The sequence below is a fragment of the Toxorhynchites rutilus genome, chromosome 1 (assembly GCF_029784135.1).
Source record: "Toxorhynchites rutilus septentrionalis strain SRP chromosome 1, ASM2978413v1, whole genome shotgun sequence".
NCBI lineage: Eukaryota > Metazoa > Arthropoda > Insecta > Diptera > Culicidae > Toxorhynchites > Toxorhynchites rutilus.
In genome coordinates this window covers 139,297,526-139,322,798 of record NC_073744.1, presented here as the reverse complement: position 1 = coordinate 139,322,798, position 25,273 = coordinate 139,297,526, and the positions used below count along the sequence as shown (strand labels likewise).

General features: G+C 36.2%; 1 protein-coding gene across 4 annotated transcripts in view; it reads left to right on the top strand.

Moving 5' to 3' along the window:
- The first annotated feature begins 404 nt into the window (after window positions 1-404).
- LOC129766399 (protein FAM107B) overlaps window positions 405-25,273 on the top strand; it is a 205,480-nt gene continuing 180,611 nt past the window's right edge. For 2 of the 4 annotated variants that reach the window (XM_055766930.1, XM_055766925.1), the window contains exons 1-2: window positions 405-626; window positions 21,293-21,908. The gene's annotated coding sequence lies outside the window, so the exon portion shown is untranslated. The remainder of the gene's footprint in view (window positions 627-21,292; window positions 21,909-25,273) is intronic. The other 2 variants (XM_055766938.1, XM_055766935.1) reach the window with 1 other exon arrangement.

Here is a 25,273-nt window from a genome sequence, read left to right as displayed (position 1 = left end):
TTTGACAAGCTGGAGCTATTCGAATAGTAAAAGAGAATTACGAATAATGTTATGTTTCACTTAATAATCTACCAATTTCCAAAATTCTTTGTTGCCGATATCATTGAAATATTTATAGTCGCGAAACAAAACATTCTTATAATAATTAAATAAGGCGCAATTCTTTTGGCGAAACATGTTGCGAAATATAATTGTCCAGCATGCGGTCGCTTGAAATATTTCATCGCCTACAGCATAACTTCTCTCCGAACACTCTCCTCGTATCTTTGTTTTGTTCCATTCATGCTCTCTTTGTCTCGTGGCAGCATAAATTCTCTCCCGCTGGAGAGAATCATAGAGAGAGAAACGCACAACAGGTCATTTGGTGGGTTCAAGTTGCATACTTTCCGAGCCCAAGCAGAATTCAGTTACGTTTTGAATTGCGCGCTGAATGGTTGGTAAATTTACTGTGCCTAGCCAGTGTTGTGTGTAGTATTATCGAAGAATCGATCGCCTCCCGTGCAGTGATTTGAGTAAAACGCCGCGTGTGATTAGTGTATTATTATTGTGGTGCCCACACACAACCCAAGCCGCCGCATCGTTTCCATTGTCATCGTTTGCATTCGCGTGGCAGCCGCAGATTTTTCGTAAGGATCAAATGATTTTGTTTTCGTTTGGGAAGTGGTTGGTGAAATTGTGCGAATCCAGTGGTTAGAAGCTAAAGGAAGCGGCGCAACAATTAGTAAACACAGAGATTGCTTTCGTTTCAAATCTCGGTGTAACGAAAGCTGAAGAGTGAGCAGGTCCGATTCGAAATTTGCCTCGCGGCCACGCACACAAAAAATAAAGAGCAAAGCGAAGGGGCAAAGAGTGATGCTGCCCTCGGAAAGAATTTGACCGACGCTAGGAACCTTTTCGTGTTGGATTTACTGGAAGAATTCGTGACGTACCAGACGTTTGGCTTTCTTTGGCTGTGTAATGTGGCGTGAATAACTCGTTAAGGACTGTCTAGCATGGTCCCGCGCCAGGAACCGGATTGAGAATTGAAACCGTAGGTTGGAAAATATTCGCGTATAAAGAACTTGGAGTGCAGTTTTGAATTGATTGTATCTGGAAAGCATTACCCAAAGACTGTTTTACCTACGCAGAAGTTATTTCATGTATTATACTTCCATTCTGTATATAAACTCAATGGTGGTCTCATTTCGAAGGTTTAAGCTGAGCTATAACTGAGTTAACTGATTATTTAAGATAATCACCGGACCAGCAAGCAAAATAAACAATACACAAATAGATTGGAGAGTTATATCTATGATATAACCGCAAGTTTGACGTGGGAATACCGTTGGCTTAGTAATCATTTGATTGTATTGATTAAATTATTGATTGAATGAAACAATTTTCGAATTCAATTGAATTCAACATATTTGCTTTGTAAGTAAAGATATTGAACAAATGCCATGTAACAGCAATTCATGCATTGCAATGAATTATGTTCTTCGTTGCAAGTAAATTTTAAGACAGCATTTTGCCTTATTATCAAATGGTATGCGTAGAAATTCAGTGAGTATAGGATATGAAGGCATATCTTGCACTACAGTCTTGAATAACCGAGCCAAAGGGTAGAAAAGTTCCCCCGGCTTGCATTAATCAACTTCATCAACTTCAACTTCTTTTTATACTTCTTTTATACTTTTTATATCTGAGATAACGATTTTCCCAGGCTCCTCAGTTTAGAAGTACGTGTTAGGAAAACATATTCCGGTCTGCATAAAGGCAAGCGAGTACTAAAGTACTCGCCGCTCGCGTGCATCCGCAAAGCGAATTTCCCCAGACTCCATGGTTTCGAAGTTTGTGTTAGGGAACACATTTTCGTGGGACAAGAATTCTCCCAACTCGTATGTATTTGTGATGCCGATTTCCCCTAGGCAGTTTGGCTTTGAAGTCTGTTGTTTCTTCAAATTTAGTTTTTTCTTGAATTTTTAAGAGGATTGCGCGAAAAAAAATATTTTATTTTGAATTTAGAGACCCAGTACTGCTCTAATATTTATTTAAATTATGTTTTTTATATGTCTAAATTTGTCGGTATATTACGAGTATTGCATTGTACAAAGATTTTGTTTCCCCGTATCTTAAAATATATGAGATTATCTTTACATTGGATTTAGATGATTTACCAAATTCATAGGAGTCAGCAGTACGATAGAGCTCTGTGAGAAAAAATGAAGTCCTTGTGGAAAGATCCTTCGGATTAATGAGAAGAACACTTAAAAAATCCTAATTATTATTGTTTTTTTTATTTTAATCTTACAATTGAAAACCACGAATACATCGATTTCAAGAAAATAAAAATAATAATGCAGACGATGAAGAAAATTATTTTTTCTGGAAAAAATTTCGCCACATGTAGAAAAAAAGACAAATACGAACGCATTTAACCCTTTTAGTACCGACGAAAAGAACGTGCCTAAGCGAAGAATACCGGGCCGAATCGGCGAATTTGCAGAGGTTTGCGAAAATGCTCGTAAATACGAAATGATATTTACAAAATATAAAAAGCAGCATATTCGGATATACAGGGAGAATAAAACGATACGATTTGTGATTCATTATTTATTGAAAATCATAAGAATAACATGAACATAAGACATAACAAAAATCGTACAAAAGTGATTTCTCTTTTTCCGATGGTAATTGCACATAAAAAAGTCATCATTTGGTCATAGCTCTATATACATTTTTTCAGCCATTTCATGCCAAACCGATATAGTGGTTTTCGTCAAAAGTGGTAGTTTTGTTCTTTATCGCAAAATATTAGACCCGTATTTTTTTTTGTTAGGGTTATCGTTTTTATTTTAGGGTGGCCCGAAAATTCAATTTTTTCGCATTTTTACCAAAAATGCCTTTTTTCAAAAATTTATAACTTTCGACACACTGGACCAATTCAGATGTTCGACATATTACATCGAAGCCTTTTAACTGTTTTTTTTTGAAAAAATACTAGAGTAGCAGAAAATTTGAATTATGTTTTCGTTATTATTGATTGTATTCGTTTTTTATAGTTTTTATGGTCTCGGGACCAAAGACGCTATATTTTTTTATATTTTTTCTGGAAAGCTGAGGATTTTTCACACAACATATCTCGAAACCAGGGAGGCGTTTTTTTTCGTTTTTGAGTTATTATTTTTCACAGTTAACCGATGGTCCGAAAAATTATTTTTTCTCATTTTTTCCACTACAAAACATCATAGCTGTTGATCTACTGAACCGATTCAGATGATCGACATATCAATTTAAAGCCAATGAGCTAGTCTTGTTTGGAAAAATATTATACTCTGAATAAAAATGGATTTTGTTTTCGTAATTATTGATTATATTGATTTTTTATAGCTTACATCGTTTCGGGACCAAGCGCGCCATATTTTTTATGTTTTTCCGAAAAAAGGCATTTTTGGGAAAAAAGAAATACATTATTGTGTTGCTGTTTTAGTAAAGTTATTGAATAAATTCAATTAGAAGACGAAGCTAGCCTTTCTCATGATGTTTCCCTTCGTACTGCCGATTAAAACTTGATTCATTTAGAATCCGGAATCACAAAACCCGCTGTATTTCGGGTTTGATTAAAAGTACAAAACATGTTTTAACATCTGTGTTGGCGCTTACAAAACAATCCTTCTACGTTGTGTTCTTTTTGTAGATTTTCTTCTAACTTCACTTTTTTTCTCCTTTCTATTTTTTTACTTTTATTCAATTTTCTAAAAAACGTCCTATCTGGTTGAGAATCTGTTTATGAATTGAATGTTTATTCTAGCAAATGTCAGTACAGAGCAGCGGCGAAAATGCAATGTTGCCAGACACGCTGGTTTTTTATTCCTAAAATCGGGCGAAATTAATTTTGCTGCATGGGCGTGCAAACGCTTGCATAGTGTATCATCAACAGCATCAAAATACAGATAATTCATTGTTCTTTAAAAAAAATCCTTTACGCTTTGAAAATGTGTACGTTATATCGAGGTAAAATGTACGTTATATCGAGTGACGTCATATCCAGGGCACGTTATATCCAAGTTTCCCTGTATTCGGCTTTACCGAGCGACTAAGGCCAATTACCGATGCCGATTGGCGTAATGTGGACGCATCCTAACATATTCAGACCGGCGGCACTAATCAGCATATAATATAACAAAAAGTTAAGTCTAATAACCATTTTTCACTTGTGTTGCATCGAATATGAACCATTTTAACATTTTATAAAGTTATTTTGAAACACAGACCTCTTGTGATGAGTACAATAAGGCCCCAACGGAGGCGCAACGATATATCGTCGTTGGTATTTTTGGCAAGTGCACCAAACGATGATATATCGATACACCTCAGTAAGATGTACTTTCAGTATTTTTTCTTATTTTTGTCTCAAAGCTATTGAGAACGGCGTGTAAAAAACGAAAAGGTCCATTTTTCACCATAGATCCTATGGAGTACCATATAAGGACTCAAATATATGGTACTACTGCCAAAATGTTCTATTTAGTGCCCTGTACAATATTTTCCATACAGCTGGTGATTTGGTTTGGGGATAATTTTAACTCCCTTACCCAGCCAGAGCCTTGGAAATAGAAAAAAAAAATTTTACCGCGCAACACTGAAAAAATCGATATGAATTAGACTAGTACTGAATCTATAAATCCCTAAAACAAATTTTCAAAATTTCAATATATTTTTTAGTACCTAAATTTTTGATAATTTTTCTTGATACACCGTAGTAAGATGCACATTTTTTTTTTCAAATTTTTATCTCGAAGCTTTTGAGGATGGCGTGAAATAAACGAAAAAGTACGTTTCACACCATTGACTCTATGTTAAACCACATATGGGTTCAAAAAAAAACCGCCAAAATTTCTTATTTGATATTCTACAAGAAGAAGCTTGTATCCTCGATTTCGACTAACCAAAACGATGTTTTTTCCGCTTGGATAACAGTTGAGATTTTTCATAGTTTTGTTCGATAGTTAGTTTAATGACATGTATACTTTATTCAATTTAAAGTTGTTATGAAGTGCCGAAATTGACGCAAAAATCTCATCTATCTATATAAATAAAAATGGAAGACCAAATGTGTTGCTGAGCGGAAAACCCGAAGAAGGAATGGTCTGATTTCAGCCGTCTTTATTTTGTAGTATTAGTCTCTATCCATAGATCAATGTTATTGTAAGAAAAGGTTTTGAAATTTTTGAAAGCATCGAGAGAAAGTTCGAAAAACACAATTCTCATATGTTCCACAATGACATTGTTGTGAGTCCAATTGGATCTCACGTTTGCGTAATTAGGCTTTGTGTTCCGTTAGTGCGAGGCGAAAATAATTCTCAGGTGGAAAATAAAAATTATGAATGAAAATTTACTTTTCTGTATCAAACATGTATTCCATGTAACGGAGAAACATGTTATTCGCAAATGAATCAAGAATCTAGAGCGAAAATTGTGTCTGAAAATAAATTTATATTATAATGACGAGTTTTGGTGGAAGTAATAGGAAATTTATGGAAATTGTCAAGAGCCAAAATGGAAATTGAGGGGCTTAGAATGAAAGGGGTGTAAGTGATTTGATCGATTTCTCTACATCGACTCTCTCTTTTGGCCATAACATAGATGCAAATACATTCCGTAATGTATTTGACAATGTGGAAGATAGGTCATAACCTCATCTATCGGACTCTAGCAAACTTAAATTGGAACGTTTTTGCAGTTGAGTTATTAAAATAAACATCAACTAAAGAAAAAGTTGATGAAGAGAAATCGATCAAGTCACTTACACCCCTTGCATTCTAAGCCCCTCAACTGTAAAGATCAATCAATGGAGAGATCTGCGATTGAACCCACGAACGTTCAATCGTTTCCAGTAAGGAAACGTGAATGTTCGAATAAATTCATATAAAAAAAAATGAGTGGGTTATATCTATGATATAACCGCAAGGTTCACGTGGAACTACCTTAGCTTAGCAATCATTCGTTTGTATTGATTAAATTCTTGATTGAATGAAACAGTTTCCAAATTCAATTGAGTTCAATATATTTGCTCTGTGAGTGAAAAAAATGCCGTGTAAAGTCAATTCATTTATTGTGATTGATTGTTCTTCGTTACAAGTAAATTTAATGACGGACCTTTTACGTTTGGTATGATGACTAGAACAAAATATATGTACGGAAGAATTATCAAACGTTTGATGAACCAGCCTAAGGCTGAAAATCTTTCCAATAAAGACAAAAAAAAATTATCAAACGATTATTTTATTTTACATTTCCCTCTGAAGTTTACATCCCAAAAGTGTACATACTTCTCGAATCTCGAATTTGCTTGAAACTGGGAAGTTCATTCGCTTCTAGTGGCTGCACGATTTTCCCAGGTTCCTAAGTTTAGAAGATCATGTTAGGACAGACATATTCCACTCTGCACAAAGGCAAGCGAGGACAAAAGTACTCGCAGTTTGCATTTATTTGCAGAGCCGATTTCCCCAGAAACCTCGGTTTTGAAGTCGGTGTTAGGGAAACACATTTCAATCGTAACAAAAATACCCCCGATTTGTATGAATTCGCAATGCCGATTTCCCCACGCTTCATGGATTTGAAGTCTGTGTTAGGGAAACACATTCCAGTCGGAACAAAAATACCCCCGACTTGCATGAATTTGAAATACCGATTTCTCCAGGCACCTTGGTTTAGAAATCTCTATTAGGGAACACTTTTCGGTGGGAACAAAAGCTCCCCCTACTTTCGTGTGTTCTTTTTCTTCTTTTTGGCTTTAAGAGGGTTTAAACTTTTCAGTTCACTCGCCTCTAGGCTCTTTCGTGTGTTTGCAATGCCGATTTCGCGGCTTGGTTTTAAAGTCTGTGTTAGGGAACATTTTTCGATGAGAACAAAAGTCCCCCTTCTTTCATGTATTTGCAATGCCGATTTCCCCAAGGCTGCTTGGTTTTGATGGCTGTGTTAGGGAAACCGTAAATCGGGCCAATCAAAACGATGCAGTTAGGGCGTTTAGATAACGCCTAATATTTTACAGTTATTCAATTGTTTATCTAATGAAAAACAACATTTTGTTAGTTGCGATAGATGCGTAGAAATATTCCCTATCAAGTGATGCAAACATCTCTCCTATCCAGTACGAAATGTTCGAGCTATAAGCATTCGAAATCTTTCATTTTTTCCTGCATGTTCTGTGTTTAGGTTTTCATTTTACCCTCCATATATTCCGGTTAGACGTAGTCCCAAGTCAAAATTGAGCGGGACGAAGTTTGCCGGGACAGCTAGTCCATCATAAAAATTTTGAAATTGAAGATTTTTCGCGATGCGATCGATTTTTGTTCTTCAACTTGTACCCCCCCAATATGTTCCCGAAAGACGTAATCCTACGTCGAAAAATCAACCACTCAAGCAATCGAATGAATGGTTAAACTAGATGTGGTGTTGGGGCGAATGTACTCTATTTCAATTTTTCCCCATGCAATTGGATTAGCTTTATTTGTAACCTAGAAATAAGCCGAATTAACTGTTCTCGACCGAAACTTGAAACACTTATTTGGGATCCTCTTTTCATCCTAACAGACCTCATGTTCAGCGTGAACAAAGATGAAAATAGAACCAATTCATTTATTATTCAACATCGACGCTCTTTTCTTGGATATGGATATGTCAATGCAATGCAAATGACAACCTTGAAAGGGAAAAGGAACAAAATCAATTGTGCTCACCGATACGATATTTTGGCAAATTTAGTTCCGGTACAAAACCATCACAGCTACTCGCCATACAACCGAACCCAAACACCTTGATTACATAATCAGAGCGCGCCCACAGTACGAACGCATCCCCTCGCGAACATTCATACAATCGCAAAATTATTGCTGTTTCAATACTTCCACAGCGGCCAAGCGGAATTAAGTTGACGCACAGTCATTACAAACCCGCGCTCGCTACAATTGTAGAGCCCATAGTAGAGTAGAGTCTTAGGTCAAACCTGATTTTCGACTAATTTCGTGGAAACAATTTCGCAGAGGAACTGGAAACGCAGTAATGACAGCGTCGTTTGGATAATAAGTCAAAGGCAAGAGGAAAAAAAAAGATTAGCTACATAATCAAATACTCATTTTCTTCCGCGGTGTTGTTCGTAGTTTTTCGTTTTCTATGCAAAAATCAAACAAGTCAGGTGGCTCCAAACACAGAGTGGTCGACTACAGCACAAAAATGTTTTGTTTATAGGTTTTGAATCTTAAAAAAAAATCGATTTGAATGATTCTTGGAATCGATCGTTTTCAGATGAAATAAACAATTTTCCCATGAGCCTAACTAGAATGAAGATGGGAATAGTCCAGCCAGACTCGTAATTCTATGTTTTGTCTCTGATGTCGTTATAACCATTTGATGCCGTTGTGGTTTTCTGCGAAGTGGCTGATTTTGTCTTGTTTTGTCAACATTCTTAGTTTACGTTGTGCAATCTTGATTTGGTTTTTCGATCGTTGTGATCAATTGTGATCGTTTTTTTTTGCCAGATATGTCTAAGTCGACGTTTTTCTGCAACTGCTACTTTTATGTGTAGACAGAATCATTTTTTGACGTAGGACTACGTCTTTCATTTCTATACCGGGGTGTAAAATCAAAGTTTCGAAAACGAAAGCGTTACGCCGGAGACCGAGATTTTGAGCGTTAAAAGCTCTTAAACAACTGAACGAAATGGTATGATGAACACTTCATTCGAAAGATAAAATGTCTACGCGTCATATACTTGTTACTTTTTCATCCAAAAACTTGTTTCAATAGCCTTAAAATTGCTTTCAAAATAGGCTATTGAAATCACCAATCGGTATATAAGCGAGCGCCGCTCGTAAACCCACTCAGTTATAATTGAACAGCGACTGGAGCATGTTGTCGCTGTTGTGATGAAGGTCACTTCGTTTATCATGAAAGCGCTGATGAACGGTGTTACCAAGAGCCTGTTTGTACACCTTAGGCCAGAAGGGAATCCATCAGGAGGAGAGTGATGCCACGGTTCCGCTTGAAACATCGGAGCAGCCGACACACACACATACACGCGCGGAATCCTCGTTGCTATCATCGTTGCTGAAAAATAATCTACCAGTTCCCCTGGGAATTGAAAAATACATTCATGCGAAAGAGTATTTTAATGTTTTCTATCCATACAACACTGCAACCAAATACATTTGGTTTTGTGATTTTTCAATCAATCGCAATTGACAGGAAAGCTTCTATTATTTTCCCCCATCAGTAGATAATTTTCGTATCCAATGTTGGATGCATAACATGAAAAACGGAAAAATTTTCACATCGCCAAAATCATGTAATATTCGAGTAATCATTTGCTTCTTACTCATATAATGCTGCGACCAAATACATTTCGTTTTTTGATTCTGGGTTTTCGTAAATATTTTTCGAAATGGACCAATTTTTTAACAGAAATTTACTATGACTAACTAAACTCTAAAACTAAAAGATCTACAAAATTTTGGTCATAGAATGAACTGTTTGAAATTGTATTAATTTTAATGAAAAATATCGAAAGCTTTTTGAAAAAAAATTACACATTAAAACAAATTACAAATTTCTAAAAGTGAAATCCGTATTTTTTAAATTCTCGAAAAAATATATGAATAGCTCATATACAGGTCGGACTCGATTATATGTATATGATTCGATCATATACAGTTTAGACTCGACTAAATACAGTTTCAAAAGAAACATTTTTTTTATATTTCAGAAAAAAATGTTATATTTCAACATTATGGTGAAAGTTAATTGGCTATTCTAAGTACAGAATATTGAGGGGATTACAAAAAAAATACATACACCTTTTTGAATTTCTGTTGTTCATAATGTAGGTCAAACTGGTCAAGTTGAATGAAACCGTTTAAAAAAGTTATTGGCTATTTTGTTACAGCGGCCATCTTGGATTTAAATTTTCCATAAATAACTGTGATCTACTGGTCAAGTCCCTTCACTTGATCCCTATTTTGATGGGGTTTGTTTTGAGAAAATATGAAATCCGCCATTTTGTGGTGGCGGCCATCTTGGATTTTTAAAATCATGAAATACGCAGTTTTATAATGACTGCAGAGATAGAGGTGTATTCCAAATTTCAGATCAATCGGTCAACAGGAAGGGGTTCAAATTTTTATTAATGTGGCGAAGCGCTACATACAAACATATTACAAACATACAAACATACAAATTACGGGACAAGCTGATAAAACCGTTTAAAACCTCAGCATTCAAGAAGAAAATATAGAATATAGAATATAGCTATAAAAAAATTATAGGAGGGTTGTGTCCGAGACACGACCGCATAGTTGACGTAGGATTCTGTTAGGCTATCTGTTGTTTTGGATATGTTTGTAAAATCACATTGTTAAACTCTTCGATAATGATTTGGTGGCCCGGAAAAGGCCCGTTTTGTCTGGTTGTTAGGTATTTTTTGTTCATTCGACCAGTGTTCACAACCGAGTGATGATGATAGAAGGATGGTGATTAGTCATTGGATGATGCGTATGACGATAGAAGATGCCAAAGAGGAATGAGATATTATGAAAGCTGCCCTCGTTGGCCCTGAACGAGATGGATCCTGTGTTATGTATGGATAAAATGAAGAAGAAAAAAACTCATCAATGTAATATAAGATGATTATCATTATCGAACACAATTATCAATTTTCCTCACCAGAAAAATGTGTTACTTTATTATAGAGAAAATATATTTGAAATGGAAAAGGTAATTTCATTTATAATTTTTACTTTCTGAGTGTTTATTCAACCCATTTTCATCTTCGCTTTAAACCTAACGGGCACGGAACTCCTTCATTTTCCCAATTTTTCTCGTCGCATGAACTTTCCTTGGGATAAAAAAAATCTTTTCATATTTCAAATCATTTCAACACAACCGCTACCATATACAATTGTACACTTACACTTGTGCTAGAAGTTTTACAATGCATGATCGGTCATTGATATGAAATTTCACGAAGCAACCAACATAAAAGCTCCACATTTAAATTTTATTTATATTCTATTAAACATAAATTCTATTTAGTTCATTGAAACATAATTTTTCAATCTCAATCCATCGAAAAATTCTTATTGGATCGAAAATAAAAAAAAAACACTCGTTCATCGCTCCCAACTTATTCGCCAGCACGTATGCAATCAGCAATGCCCACGCTAGTTACAATGGGCACTATCCATTAGTGCGCGTCGTTTGTTAAACTCAGGTTAGGTTTAGAATTATAGAGACTTTAAACTTTTTCAGTTCATTCGTATCTAGCCTTGAAAGAGGCCCTTGGAAAACCTTACTCTTTCAGCACTACACCTCCACCCTCATTGCCTTGAGATAGGCACTCGATCCCTAGCCGTCCAGCTCGTCCAGCAACGATGGTGTCCAGTCGGTGTCATCACGAAGAATGTTGAGTTTGTTGAACTATCGACCACGATAGTATTTATATGCTGTTTTCCCCCTGGTACCTTGTATTTGAAATCTCTGTTAGGGAATACATGTCGGTGGGAACAAAAGTTCCCATTGCTTTGATGTATTTGCAATGTCGATTTCTCCGTATCTTCAATTTCGACCGATCAGAACGTGGTATTTCCATTTGAAGATTTTTCGATTGTTTGATAGTTAGTTTCATATGAAATATTATTTTATCCATTGTGATGAATTGTTATGGAGTGCTCAGATCGATTGATGCAAAAATCTCGTAAATCCATCAGGAATTAACTGATCAATAATTGTAAGTACGTGAGCCGCCGCACGCGTTGTCAATTTCGACCAATCAGAAAAGGGTGTTTCCGTTAGGATAGAGGGTTGAGATTTTTCAATTGTTCGATAGTTAGTTTCATGACATATATTAAAATGTTATGGAGTGCTGAAATTGATTGACGCAAAAATCTCATCAATCCATCATGAAATGACTGAGCAATATGCGTTTGAAATTGGACAATTTTCACGATGTGCTCGATTTTCGATTTTCAATTTGTAACTCAATATGTTCCCGAAAGACGTAATCTTACGTCAAAAAATAATGAAATAAATTCAGGTAAAAGTAACACGAATCGATTAACATATTTTCTGAAATGTTTCAATCAGCTAAATGTACCGATCGTCGTCATTGTTTACGTTTGTGAAATGTCCATTAAGTACAAATTCAACCATGTATTGATATGCGTCGGTAGTTTCCAGAACTAAATTAATTCAACTTATTTATTGAATAATTCCGTTATCCAAGTTGAGATCCAAAATGAAAACTGGACGTGTAACATTTATTTTAATAAGTTTAAATGTTTACAAAAATGTGGGCTTTATTTCTTTCCGTTTCAACTAGGGCAGTGCATGTTTTGAAAATATGAAACATAATATTATAGGGTTTAGATAGGACATATTCACAGAAAAATGAAAAAAAGATCAATGCTACCCCATTTTACGGTACTTATAAAACTTACTTGAAACATTTATTCGAACTAATTTTTACTCCCTAAAAAACTATTTCTGTATTGTTTATTTTTATTTCTAAGACATCTTAAAAAGTTACGTTTTATCGAGGTAAAAGTTACGTTATATCGAGATAAAAGTTACGTTAATTACGTTCTAAATTTATAACTAAAATTTTTACCAAAAATTTTAACTAATCAAATGTCCCTTGTTTGCGAAAAACAACATGAATCCACAATAATAAATGGACACGGCAAAGACATTTACCAAAAGACGGTGATGTTATCACTCTGGTAGGATGGACACAAGGTAATGCTCGCGGAGAACAATTGATCGTGAAGGTCAACGAATGGTGCCTACGCGAGAACAGCTTTCTAATTATTCCGTTTTCGGAAAAACGGCCTCTCTTTCATGACGATAGATAACAGAACCCGATTGAGCTCGATTGAGGCCATGGTTGAAAAAAAAATCGGCTTGCATTTCATCGATCAGAGCTGAAATAAATCGAATCAAAGCCATCGCCACCGCTATCATGTAAACAAATTGCACAGCAATTGCATCGATGAGGCGGCCGAGCGAATGTTGTTTCGCTTTTGTTTTGATCACCCGAAAAGCCCGACTAATCGCGAGTTGCCAATTTCCGCTCCATGCAAAAAGCAACGATGCAGTTAGAAATACTGTTGAGCGTGAATTGCATGAGTTATCTAACAGCGAAATACAGCGTTGGAAGAGATACTAAGGGTGCTCAATCGCTATTCGACCGAACCAAAATATTTGACACTTTTTGACAGTTAAATTTGATCAACGTGTACTGATCAAATGTATTTGACACGAAACATGACCAGCAAATATTCAGTTATTGAATGCCCATTTTTTTCGATTTGTTCATCAAACCTGTCAGTTGCAATGAGTATTCCAGTATTTTTTTCCATGTTCGATGTTTAACATTATTTGCCATAATCGAAGAGTGACAAACTAAATATTGCTTGTACCAAATCTAAACCAATTATCTGTCAAAGAGTCCTCGTTTACCAGTCATAACAAACAATAATCCCAGGTTCATCTGAAATAGTGCGTTTCTCTTGTATATTAACTCTTTGTGGTCGTTTGTCTGCTCTTAGCCAACACAGCAAAAAATCATGCTAATCTTATATTTTATACAACCAAGTATCAGTTTATGCCTTTCCTACACGAAGATTGATGTCTAGGGAACCTGTTCATGAATCAATACGGTGCTCCTATGAGTAATAGATAACGGTACTCAGTATCAAACAAAGTAGTCACCAACACAAGACAACACACAGTGCGTCGAATGAATTTAGTCATTGTAACACCTTGGTGTGATGGAAAAGATTGTTCATAAGTATCAGAACTACTGTTAGCATAAATGTCTCATGTTATGTTATTGAATAATCGCACAAGTGTCTCAAGCGACAACATCTTTTTCATATAAAAACTTCACATTAATATGCATAGTTAAGTTAATACATATGAGGGGCCCAAAATGAAAGGGGTGTAAGTGACATCATCAATTTCTCTACGTCGACTCTCTCTTTTGGTCATAACATAGCTGCAAACACATTCAGGAAAAAGCATGATTTTAGACTCTCCCCTCCCTCTCCTTGGACAAGCGTGGACATTTTCATACCCCTACCCCCTTTTGTCCACGTGGACATTTTTCCTTTTTTAATTAAAACAATTGGGGAAATAACTGAATTGCGCCTAAATTCCATTTTAACTCCATTTAAGTTTATTTTATTTCAAATTTTACTAGCTGTACCCTGCTGTACCAGCTTTGCTGTGGCCCATTGTTTTTGTATGGTAGAGAAATGACTAGCAAGTACAAAGTACAAAGTACAAAGCACATGTTTCATATAAGTTTAATTTTGAAATACTTGTGAGTATACAATATTTTTTTGTCATCATCAGCGAAGGTATAAAGGTTATCTGGTTTGCCAACACGGTAACACGCAATGTACAGTTGAGCAGGCGAGGAACAATCCGCATCTAAATATAAACTTCGCGACTTCAAAGATTGATCTTGGGTTTACTAATTATGATTGCAAACGCCGATCGAATAAAAATAAATGAATTTAAAATCATCTTTAAATACAATTTTAGTACCCGTTTTTTGAAACATTTGCAAAAAATGTGTTGATATCACATGAAATACAAATTGCATACAATTCATTTCGTTTTCACCGTGAAGTGACGTTCGTGATCAGGTCCTACATATCCGCGTTGACGGCATTGAGCTTCGTATTACGAAATGGGGGAGTAGGCATGATAATATGGGTTTGCAGAAGAAATGAACACGCTTTTAAAATCATAATTATGAATGAAAATTATTTTTTTCTAAATCAATTTAGTACTCTATGTAAATGAAAATCACTTTTGCTTGCAAGTAGTGAAAAAATATCATACAAAAATTGTGTCTAAAGATAATGTTATATTATAATGGTAAGTTTTGGTGAGAATATCTGAAAATTCATAGAAAATAGTTTAAACTAGGGTCAGAACAACGTATTTCTAGTAGGCAAATAACGCAACGAAAAAAATTTCATACAAATTTTAACAATTTAAAACTGCCGTAGAACCGACTAATCTGATAGAGAATAGTTGGCCTTATACAAACTAATGTCGTATCTAGATGTCGACACCATTCCGCCGTCAACGCGAATTTGATACAAGAAAGGTTATTTACGTTCACAGCTTTATTTCAGAAGAGTGCTTACTCCATCTGGAAATCCATAAACATCTTCTATTACTGGCGAAGAAGCAAATAGTCTGATTAATTCGAACATTTTACTACAGAGATATTCTTGATCGAATGAAAAATTATCCTTTCCCTTTGGATTATGAATATTTCATGATATAACGATCGCAGAGCACATCGATGGGCAGTTGTGAAAGTATGAATATGTTCTATACAATATCCAGTCATTGCTTTGACAAATGCATTGTTTCAGGACAGAGTTACAGCGTTCCAAAAATCACCCAAAATTTACGATGTCGCATTCCGCTTCTCCATTTTTTGTTGTTGAGTGCAGTTGTTTGTCCCCTCCGGTAGGGGAAAGTAGGTAAAGACGGACACCCTAAGGTGTAATCTCAATTTTTACACATATATAGCTTTCATGATCGCAGTTGTACAAATTGAAACTTCAGGTCCTTTTCTATCATAATTACCGTTGATACTAGTAAATTTATTCCAACATTGATGTATTCTGGGTCATTGAAAAAAAATGCATCGAAATACATTTCTTCACATGGTCGGGAAAGCCGGACATCTGGAATGGGTAAGACGGACACTAAGGTGGGAAAGATGGACACTTACGGAAAAGTTGTAGTTTTTGTATGTATTTTAGTGTTTTCAGCATTGGGGAGTGTTCTTGAATTACGCTACGATTCGAAAGGCTACTCATGTATTTCGTGGACAGTTTCATCCTTGGAAGGGAACGACAGAAGAGGTCAAATACATACACTCCATGCAAAAAATTCTGGATTTTTGCGGGCCATTGTCCTCGCAAAGGAAGGAAAAGGATCTGAAATAGCCAACAACCTGTCCACGCATATTTTAAATGACCTCCTAGGAAGACGATAATTCATTTGTAAAGTTTAAAGATACACTTAAAAATTTCAAAACGAAAGTTTATTTATAAAGCATTAAAAACAATTCATCGATGGTTTAAGTTCATTTGAGTATTTAAATTAATTCAATTTTCAGTGGGAATAAAAAATAAGAAAAAAAGAAGAATCAAGAGCAGTTCTGACAAATAGTTGCAGCAGAGGTAAAGCATTCAGCGTGGAACCATGAAAGGCATTGTAAGCATATTGTCCAACCTGTCCTGAAATCTGAATCAGAAAACTGGCTTCCGCATTTCTCGCATAGATTATCAGATGAGGTGTCCCCTTTGCCCTTATTTTGCTTAGGCTTCTTCGAAGAGCGTTGTTTTTGTTATTTTTTGATGGATTTAATGTCTTTCAATGCTTTCGCCTTCTTCAAAGTGTCAGCGTATTGAGCAGACGTTATGTCAGCTGCCTTTTCTGCTTGTCGTTTTCTCTTCGTGACTCTCGGGGTGACCATTTTCGGTAACGGAAGTATGATCGACGGAGATATTTCAAACACCGGGTTATTGGCCGTTGAGATGCTGTCCGGTTCTGCGAAATCAGCCATGATGTCTTCGGGAAGCACTTGAACTTCTTTATCCTCACAGGAAATGCGATTTACGGTCGATTGACTAGACGCACATTCAAGATGCAATCGAAACGTCTCTTCTTCACGAAGAATTCAGGATCGGGTTGATCAGTCACCGTGGCCGGGGCAAAGTCATCATCGGAAAAAATATTACGATCAAATGGCCAAATTCCTGTTTTTTCGAACCCATTCTCAGCAATTTCCGTAGTAGCCGCCTTGATGAATGCAGGTTCCATGAGCTCGGCAACGTCATATTGGCTGACAACTTTACCTGGATTCTGTTGTAGGAGACGCTCTACTTCCTGTGCGTAGTACGTCTTGAAAAGTGCCATAAAGGATACATCAAGCGGTTGAAGTTTGTTGCTAGTGTGAGGTGGTAAAACTAGAACCTTAACAAAGTTAGCTCTAGCTTTCTCGGTAAAAGCTAGGTTCTTCGTGTGCGACGAGTGGCCATCAATTATGAGCAAGGCAGGACTGTCTTCAGAAGGTTTTACATGCTCCAAAAAGTGATCGTTTTTTGCCTTTCAATGCCGCTACCTTAGACTTCTTCGGAGGAACCTGTAAGAAAGTATGAATAAAAATTAAACTGATTTTTAAACTAACTACAATGCCAAAACAAATACTAACGGTACAAACACTAGTCTCATCGGCGTTCAAAACACGATCTGGCGTTGACAAAACACGATCTTGGCGTCTTTCAGCGCTTCTTCCAGCAAATCGTAAAACGCAGATGCTGCTGGCTTATTGAAGCCTCTGGCTCGAGCGGCAGAGGTAGCTTCAGGTTTACGGAACGACAATTTGGGATTTCGTTTCAGAAAATTGCTTAGCCAAGCTTTTCCAATAACTTGTTGAACGGGTTTGGCAATCCATTTTTTTCGGCCAGATCAAAAGCAAGCTTTCGAACATTAGTCATCGTTATTCCATAGAACCTCTTTTCCAAATCCAACAGATGTTGCACTAGCTCCTCTTCTTGTTGAGAATTGAATACGGAATCAAGAGGTCCTAGCCGAGTTAATACAGTTGGACTTGTGAAGTGGCGAATCAGTGTGGATCTTGGAATTGCGTAACTTCTTGCTGCTGTCTTCACCGGCGATCCACTTTTTACAGTCTCAATGGCTTGTTCTAACTGCTGAGTTAATACAGTTGGACTTGTGAAGTGGCGAATCAGTGTGGATCTTGGAATTGCGTAACTTCTTGCTGCTGTCTTCACCGGCGATCCACTTTTTACAGTCTCAATGGCTTGTTCTAACTGCTGAGCGGTCCATGACTGCCGGTTACTCTTGCGCTTGTAATTTGTAGGCATCTTTATAGTAAAACCAAAAAGTTTTGTTAAATACCCTAGGAAAATAGTAGTGTCCGTCTTGCCCGAACTTGCAGCTTTTTTATCGAACGACCGTAGCTCTTCCTATACGCGTTGAAAAACCTCTGATTTATCACAGGATAGTTAATGATGGACTAAATAAACACTTACCCGTTGGAGGAACACGTAAAAAACAAAAAATCACGAACTTTTCGCTATTTTCTACGGAGTAAAAATTACATCGAACAGTGTACCCGAGAAGATAATTTTTGTTTTGTTTACAAGCTTGACAGTTCGCTCGCTGGAAATCAACAGTGTGTCTCGAAAGTATTGATACACTTTATTGAAAGTATTTGCATAACTAAAATATTTCAAAAAATTTTAGTTAATGAAATATTAAAAGTGTCCATCTTACCCGCAGTGTCCGTCTTTACCTACTTTCCCCTATATGATCGATCACTGCAAATGTCGATTCATATTCACTCTTTATTTCTGATTCACTTTTAGTCGGTAGCGCAATACGAAACCTTTTCCGCCATAGTTCGGAGAATTTTCTAAGGGTCCTTATCGAACATTCTGCTTTGAGTGTCTAGATGACTTTCAAAGGGCTCGCGGGGAAATCAGACAACTTACGATTCATTCATTCCCAACTATGAAATCAAGCTCAAATCTCAACTAGGAAAGAGTTGTTGAACATTTCTTGCGACCTATTTTTTTGCCTCAAATTAACCCAAATTCAAAAGTACGCTACGTAGAACGATTTAATTGCATTAATGTGAAAGATGAGACAATTTTGCGGGAAAAAGCTTCATTTTGTTGATAGAAACAAACAAGCTTGTCATATATTTTTGGCAGAACATTACCTCGAAAAATTTTAACTTTTCGAAAAAAGAAATACAAAAAAAAATAGTTTACACGAAAAACTATACAGACATTATTATTTTAAGACCAACTGTTCTCGAGATAGAACAAAATCTATATAAAATCATATTCGATGAAAAAAGCCATATGCGTAATAGCATGAAAACTCAATCATAATGGAATCGTTTAATTTTTATAGTTTGGGCTATGAACGTTTAAGCATAACCCCTATCTATAAAAGTCATAGGATCATAGGAAATAGCTCGGTCGTTCAATGAAGAATGATATTAGTAGGACTATATGAAGCACTCTCAGGCATTTCAATCCGTTCATTGATCAATACGGAATACTCAGGTTTGGCGGAATGTTTTAAAAGTCTTGAATATGGAACAGTTTTCATTTAATTTAGAATATATCGGTGATTATATTTGTAAAAGTATTTATTATTCGTGTCCACGTGGACAAAATCTGTACCCCTCCCCCCTCTACGTGGACAAGCGTGGACATTTTCATAACCCCTACCCCCCTAAAGTTGTCCACGTGGTTGGTGATCAGAACCTCATATATCGGATTCTATAGCAAACTCAAATTGGAACGTTTTTGTAGTTGAGTTGTTAATTAAAGAGAAAGTTGATGAAGAGAAATCGATCAAATCACTTACATCTCTTTCCTTCTGAGCCTCTCATATATGGAGTTCACAAAAAAAAAAGTTTAGTTTTCATAATCTTGCATGTATCACTGCTTTATCGAGGAATAATAATTACGATCAGTTCGATACCCATGCCCAAATTTATTACGACCGCAAAGGGTTAAAAGTGGAAATAAAGTCAAAAACAATTGAGGGCCTTAGAATGCAAGGGGTGTAAGTGACTGGATCGATTTCTCTTCATCAACTTTTTCTTTAGTTAATAAATCAACTGCAAAGAGGTTCCAATTTAAGTTTGCTATAGAATCCGATAGATGAGGTTTTGACCTATCTTCCACATTGTCAAATACTACTGGGAATGTATTTGCATCTAAGTTATGACCAGAAGAGAGAGTCGATGTAGAGATATCGATCAAATCACTTACACCCCTTTCATTCTAAGCCCCTCAATTGTCATCCTCGATTGGCGTGAAAAATATATGTTCGGTCTGCTAACTATGATACTGCTCGGAGAAGACATATTGGAGAAGGTGTAATATGCGACACCTTGCAACCTTGCTAGAAACTTGTACAAATACGCCTGTTTTTTTACCTCTAAGATCCGCTACAGCGTTCTATTTGATTGCCGTTCTGATTGACCGCTAGGAGCGTTACAGTGAAATTAATCGTTCGTTCAGATTTTGCGTGAGTTGAACTTTCCACCTTTGGTAATTTCCATAAAATTGTAGACCTAGTGTTATGTTAACCTCGATTGTTCGTCACGAAACGTTTGCGAATGATACCCACAACAGCCAGCCCTTCAGTGTCAAGTGTAGAAGAGTTCATCGATATTTTCCCCATTTCATTTCGAACCCCTTTCTTCTTCGAACACAATGGGAAAAGTTCGGTGGAGGTTTATCTCACGCATCCTCCCCTTTACCATCTAACCTCGGCAGCGGTATGTTCTGGTGGCAACTTCACGCAAAATTGTAACAGATACTGTTTGAAGGTGAAGTTTTTTTTCTGTTATTCCTCTCAAACCCATTACTGCGAGCACACGGGGATCTGTTCGTTATGGTTCACATTTGCGTGAAGCTGTGCGCGGCGATGTGATGCACTTGGCCTTCCCGCAACCCTCGAGTGCCCCTTTTGCGCACATGCGGATGTACATAATAAGCAGGTGCCACCCCCTCTGTTCCCTCCCGGTACTCTACCCTTTGCGGGTTGGCTCCTCTGACCAGAGAGAGAGCGTTATGCCACAAACAGTGGCGGTGGTCGGTTAAAACGGATACGCTCATAGAGGTAATGAAATTATGATTACATTTTTATTGTGCGATTTTAGCTTTGTTCAAACTGAAATGATAACCTGAAATGAAACAGACACAGATTTTGCACGGTTAAGCGTTTGGGCAGAGGCATAACGGATGACCAACACAGAAAGAATGTGTTTTTTTTATGATCACGAAAACGCTTATTTCTGTTCACTTGTTCCGGGCGCTGAAAATAGAAACAATCGGCCATAGAGGAAGCGAAGTGGAGTGGAAGCTATTATAAAACAATAAAAATGCACTGCTCGAAGCTAGATAAGGATCTGCAGAAAATTATTTGTTATTTTCCAACAAACAATGCGTTACCTACTCATCACTTCCAGTTCCGAAGCGCACATCCCGCTTACGGGTTTACGACAGGATAAATGCCCGAAAAAGAAAGGAAACATTTCACCAACCCGAACTTCCTCTCAAAAACCGCTTTCCGCGCGCTCAAATCCGCACTTTACTGTGCGTGTTTGTGTGTACATCATCTCACTTGTGCCATGATGTTTATTTCTCCTTTGTTTTATTCCTCTCGGAAGGTTATCAACACTCGCACCGCCGCTCGTTGCATCCGAAACGTCAACAAACTGCTCGCTGCTGCCGCCGCTAGCGCTGGTGTCTGGTGCCCGTGAGCCCGAGTGTGTGTGTGTCTATATGGAGATTGGAAGCTGCCGTCGCGCGTAGAGAAGAGCATAATCAAAACAACCTGAAGGGAAGGCCAAACAAGTTTTGCGCATCCCGCTGCTGCTGCTGGTCTGGTACTCTTCAATCTTGGTAGTGGTGGTGGTGGTTGTTGTTGTGTACCAGTGTAAAGTTCGCACCTGTGCGACCCAAAGTGTACGTGTGTATTTGTTTGTTTGAGTGTGTGTGTGTAGTGAAAACACAAGGCAAAAAGGGCACAAAAAATATCCCACCCGGTTTATATTGACCGTAAACAGTGGTGCAGTGAAGAAGCACACAGAAACCCATCATCCAGTTGCCCCGCGCTCTGTCATCAAAACAAAAACAGTTGCTGGCGGGCGAAGAGGACGCCGAACTGACAAAAAGAGAAGAGCGCGGAGATAGTGAGAGCAAATCTGTCCTCCGCGCGTTGCACAGATAAATACGGGGACACAAGGAAAAACGTGACAGCGAGAATTTGGCTCCATAATAAGGGTAAGTTGTCGGCAGTTGTCTAAAGTTTCATTCAACCCATTCTTGAGAGATATACGCTGGATAGGGTTACTGCGGGATGGAGCGTTTGAGATGTTCACTTTGCATCTCTCACTTATTGGGTGTCTCATATTTCATGGTTGAAATTGCTTCTATATTAGAATTAGAAAACAGTGATTAGATTGAGTTTATAAATTAGTTCAATAATAGATGAACTGTATAAAAACGTGTTATTTTTGTGCATATAAAGATATTATACACTTCGACGTTATTTGTACATGAAGAAAATTCAGCATTCGTTATAAATCGATCAATTCTGTCCCGACACTTGGTGGCTATCCAAAATGTCATTTGTCATTTTCATGAAGCCAACCTTTATTTAAACCTTTTTCTTATAAGTGCGTTTCCAGGATCAGTGATTGGTTCATTCATTTTTGTCACTCAAATTGTCCAAAATTAGTCTAGACTGCTTCTGCTATGGAGCAATTCCAAATTAAATCGTCCTAAAAATATAGATTTTAAAATCATGTATTTTTGATTCGAATGAAAGTTTATATTCCGTTTGGGTTGGAGGAAATATGACATTAATAGAAATTTAACCCCCTTCCTGTTGACCGTTTGATCTGAAATATGGAACACATCTTTATCTCTGGTGTCATTATAAAACTGCATATTCCATAATCTTGAAAATCCAAGATGGCGGCTGCTACGAAATGGTGAATTATGTATATATTTTCTCAAAATCCCATCAATATGGGTTTCCCCAAAACCCCATCAATATGAGTATCGAATGAAAGGGCTTGACCAGTATAACACAATTATTTATGGAAAATGTAAATCAAAGATGGCGAACGCTACAAAACGGCGGATTACATATTTTCTCAGAACCCATTCAATATATATATCAAATGAAAGGGATTGATTAGCAGAACACAGTTATTTATGAAAAATGCGAATCGGAAATGGCCGCTACCACAAAATGGCGCCACATATATTTTTTTTTTCAAAACCTCATCAATATGGGTTTCAAAAAAAAAGTTCTCGACTAGTAGAACATAGCAGATGATGGAAATCCAATTCCAAGATGGCCGCAGAACCCAAGCAACTAATTACTTTCCAAATGGTTTCATTCAGCTTGACCTGTTTCTATGTATGTTTGTATGTTTGTAGGGTTGTCCCACATAATTAGAAAAATTACCCCGCTCCTGTTGACTGATTGATCTGAAATTTGGAACATATATTTGATTCTATTGTCATAGGTATCATAGTATTTAAGTTATCAATTTTTGTAAAAAATTAAGAAAAAAAATTCGGCTTTTTCCAAAAAGTAGTCTAATTCTTTTTCAAATATTTCAAGTATGCAAAGTTGCTTAAAAGACCCATATCTTTACACCCACAACGTTTCACTACTATCTGAGATGGTGCTGCCAACTCCTAAGACGAGTTGGCATGAAATTTGTCTGTTGATATATTTATATGAAAATTTTAGAAAAATACTTTTTTGAAAAAAATAATTTTAATTTTCACAAAATTTGATGTTTTTCATGAAAACTTAAATTATTTTCTACATTTCATTCTCCAATTAACATTTTGTAGGTCTCATAGTAATTTTCAACAAGTCGAAAATTATAAGGGCTATTCAGTAAAGTGGAATATCAAAATTTTATCACATTTTTTTCATTTTTGAGATTTTCAGTTTTAGTTTTCATTTTTCATGCGGATTTTGACGAATGAACTTAAACCTTCGGATCACATCGATTTTCGATATCCTAACTTTTCGTGTGATTTTTCGCAAAGTTTGATTTTGACAAAACCCGTAATCTTATTTGTACTTCTCCTTTCAGCTAAAGGTTACATTCGAGAAATTTTTGCCCCCGGTTCACTTCAATGTTCCAAATTTTCTCGCCGTATTAACATACCTTGGGCAGAGAAGAAAAACAACAAACCAACAGCTCAAATCGAACGACCCGTTTCAATATACGAATATTGAAAATAAAAATAATCTGGATTTCAAGCCGTTACCAGCAAAACTGCACTCAGTGTTAAACTTACACTTTTATTATGCGTTTTTCAAGTTTCAATCGCACTAACAACACCTGTTAACACAGATGGGTCGGTTTCTTTCACTTTTCCATTTTTTCACAGTTTTCCACAGCAATTGCTAATATTTTGACTCAAGTGTAACTTTTCAATTGGGCGTATCGATTTTAGTAAGAGAAATCATTGATAATTTATATCTCAAAAACAAAAACTCTCTTTTTTATTTACGATAAAAAGCTTCACACTAAAGTATGTAGTTTTTGTTTTTTTTTAAGAATAGAAGTCATGCAGAAAATGAGCCCATGATGGTTAAACTATTTTTGACAAACTTTGTGGAACATTGAATTTTTGAATTTTAGAAACTTTTAATTTTTGTATGTTAACAATCATTTTTAGCCAAACATTATGAATTCTGATATGATTCAAAACAAAAAAGCTCATTTTCAGTTTCCTTCTGAATGCAGCCATTCTTGAGATATTTAAAAAAATATTTCTAAATTATTGTCTTTTTTATAGTAAATAGTCCCTTTTAATATGTTGGTCGTGTTATACCGTCATGTTCAAGAAATTTCATGAATATAATATAATAACTTCCAACAACTTTTCCAAATACATCATTATGGAAAAAATATAGGATTTACGTTGAAAAACATTTGAAGACTTGTGAGTTAATACAAAACGTAACATCTCGAGAATGGCTGCATTTAGAAGGAGACTCATAATGAGCTTTTTTGTTTTTAATCACATCAGGATTCATAATTTGTGACCAAAAATTGATTGGTCACATACCAGAACTGTAAGTTTCAGAAATTCATAAAAATTCAATGCTCCACAAAGTTTGTCAAAATTAGTTTCACCATGTTGGACTCATTTTTTGAATTTTCTACATGACTTCTTTTTTTAATGAAGAAAGTAAAAAAATAAAAAATACATATTTTAGATATTGCAAATTAAAGCTTTTTTTTCGTAAAAAAAAGAGTACTTGTTTTTTCAGTGTATATTTAAACATACATTTAAACATCAATACTCTATATTTCATTCTAAGGCACTATTTCGGTACGACTCATATTTTTTGGGAAATAAATGATCAAAGATTTCTTTTACTAAAATCGATACGTCCTATTGAAAAGTTACACTTGAGTAAAATATTCCCAATTGTTGTGAAAAAATCGTATTTTCTCCAACCGAAACGGAATACAAACTTTCATTCGAGTCAAAATAATCATGTTTTGACATTTGTCGATTCATTGCTCAATCGGCGGAACTTTAAGTTTTTTTTATAAATCTATATACCTTAGAACCCTTGTTATCCGCGGACTAGTCTGGCT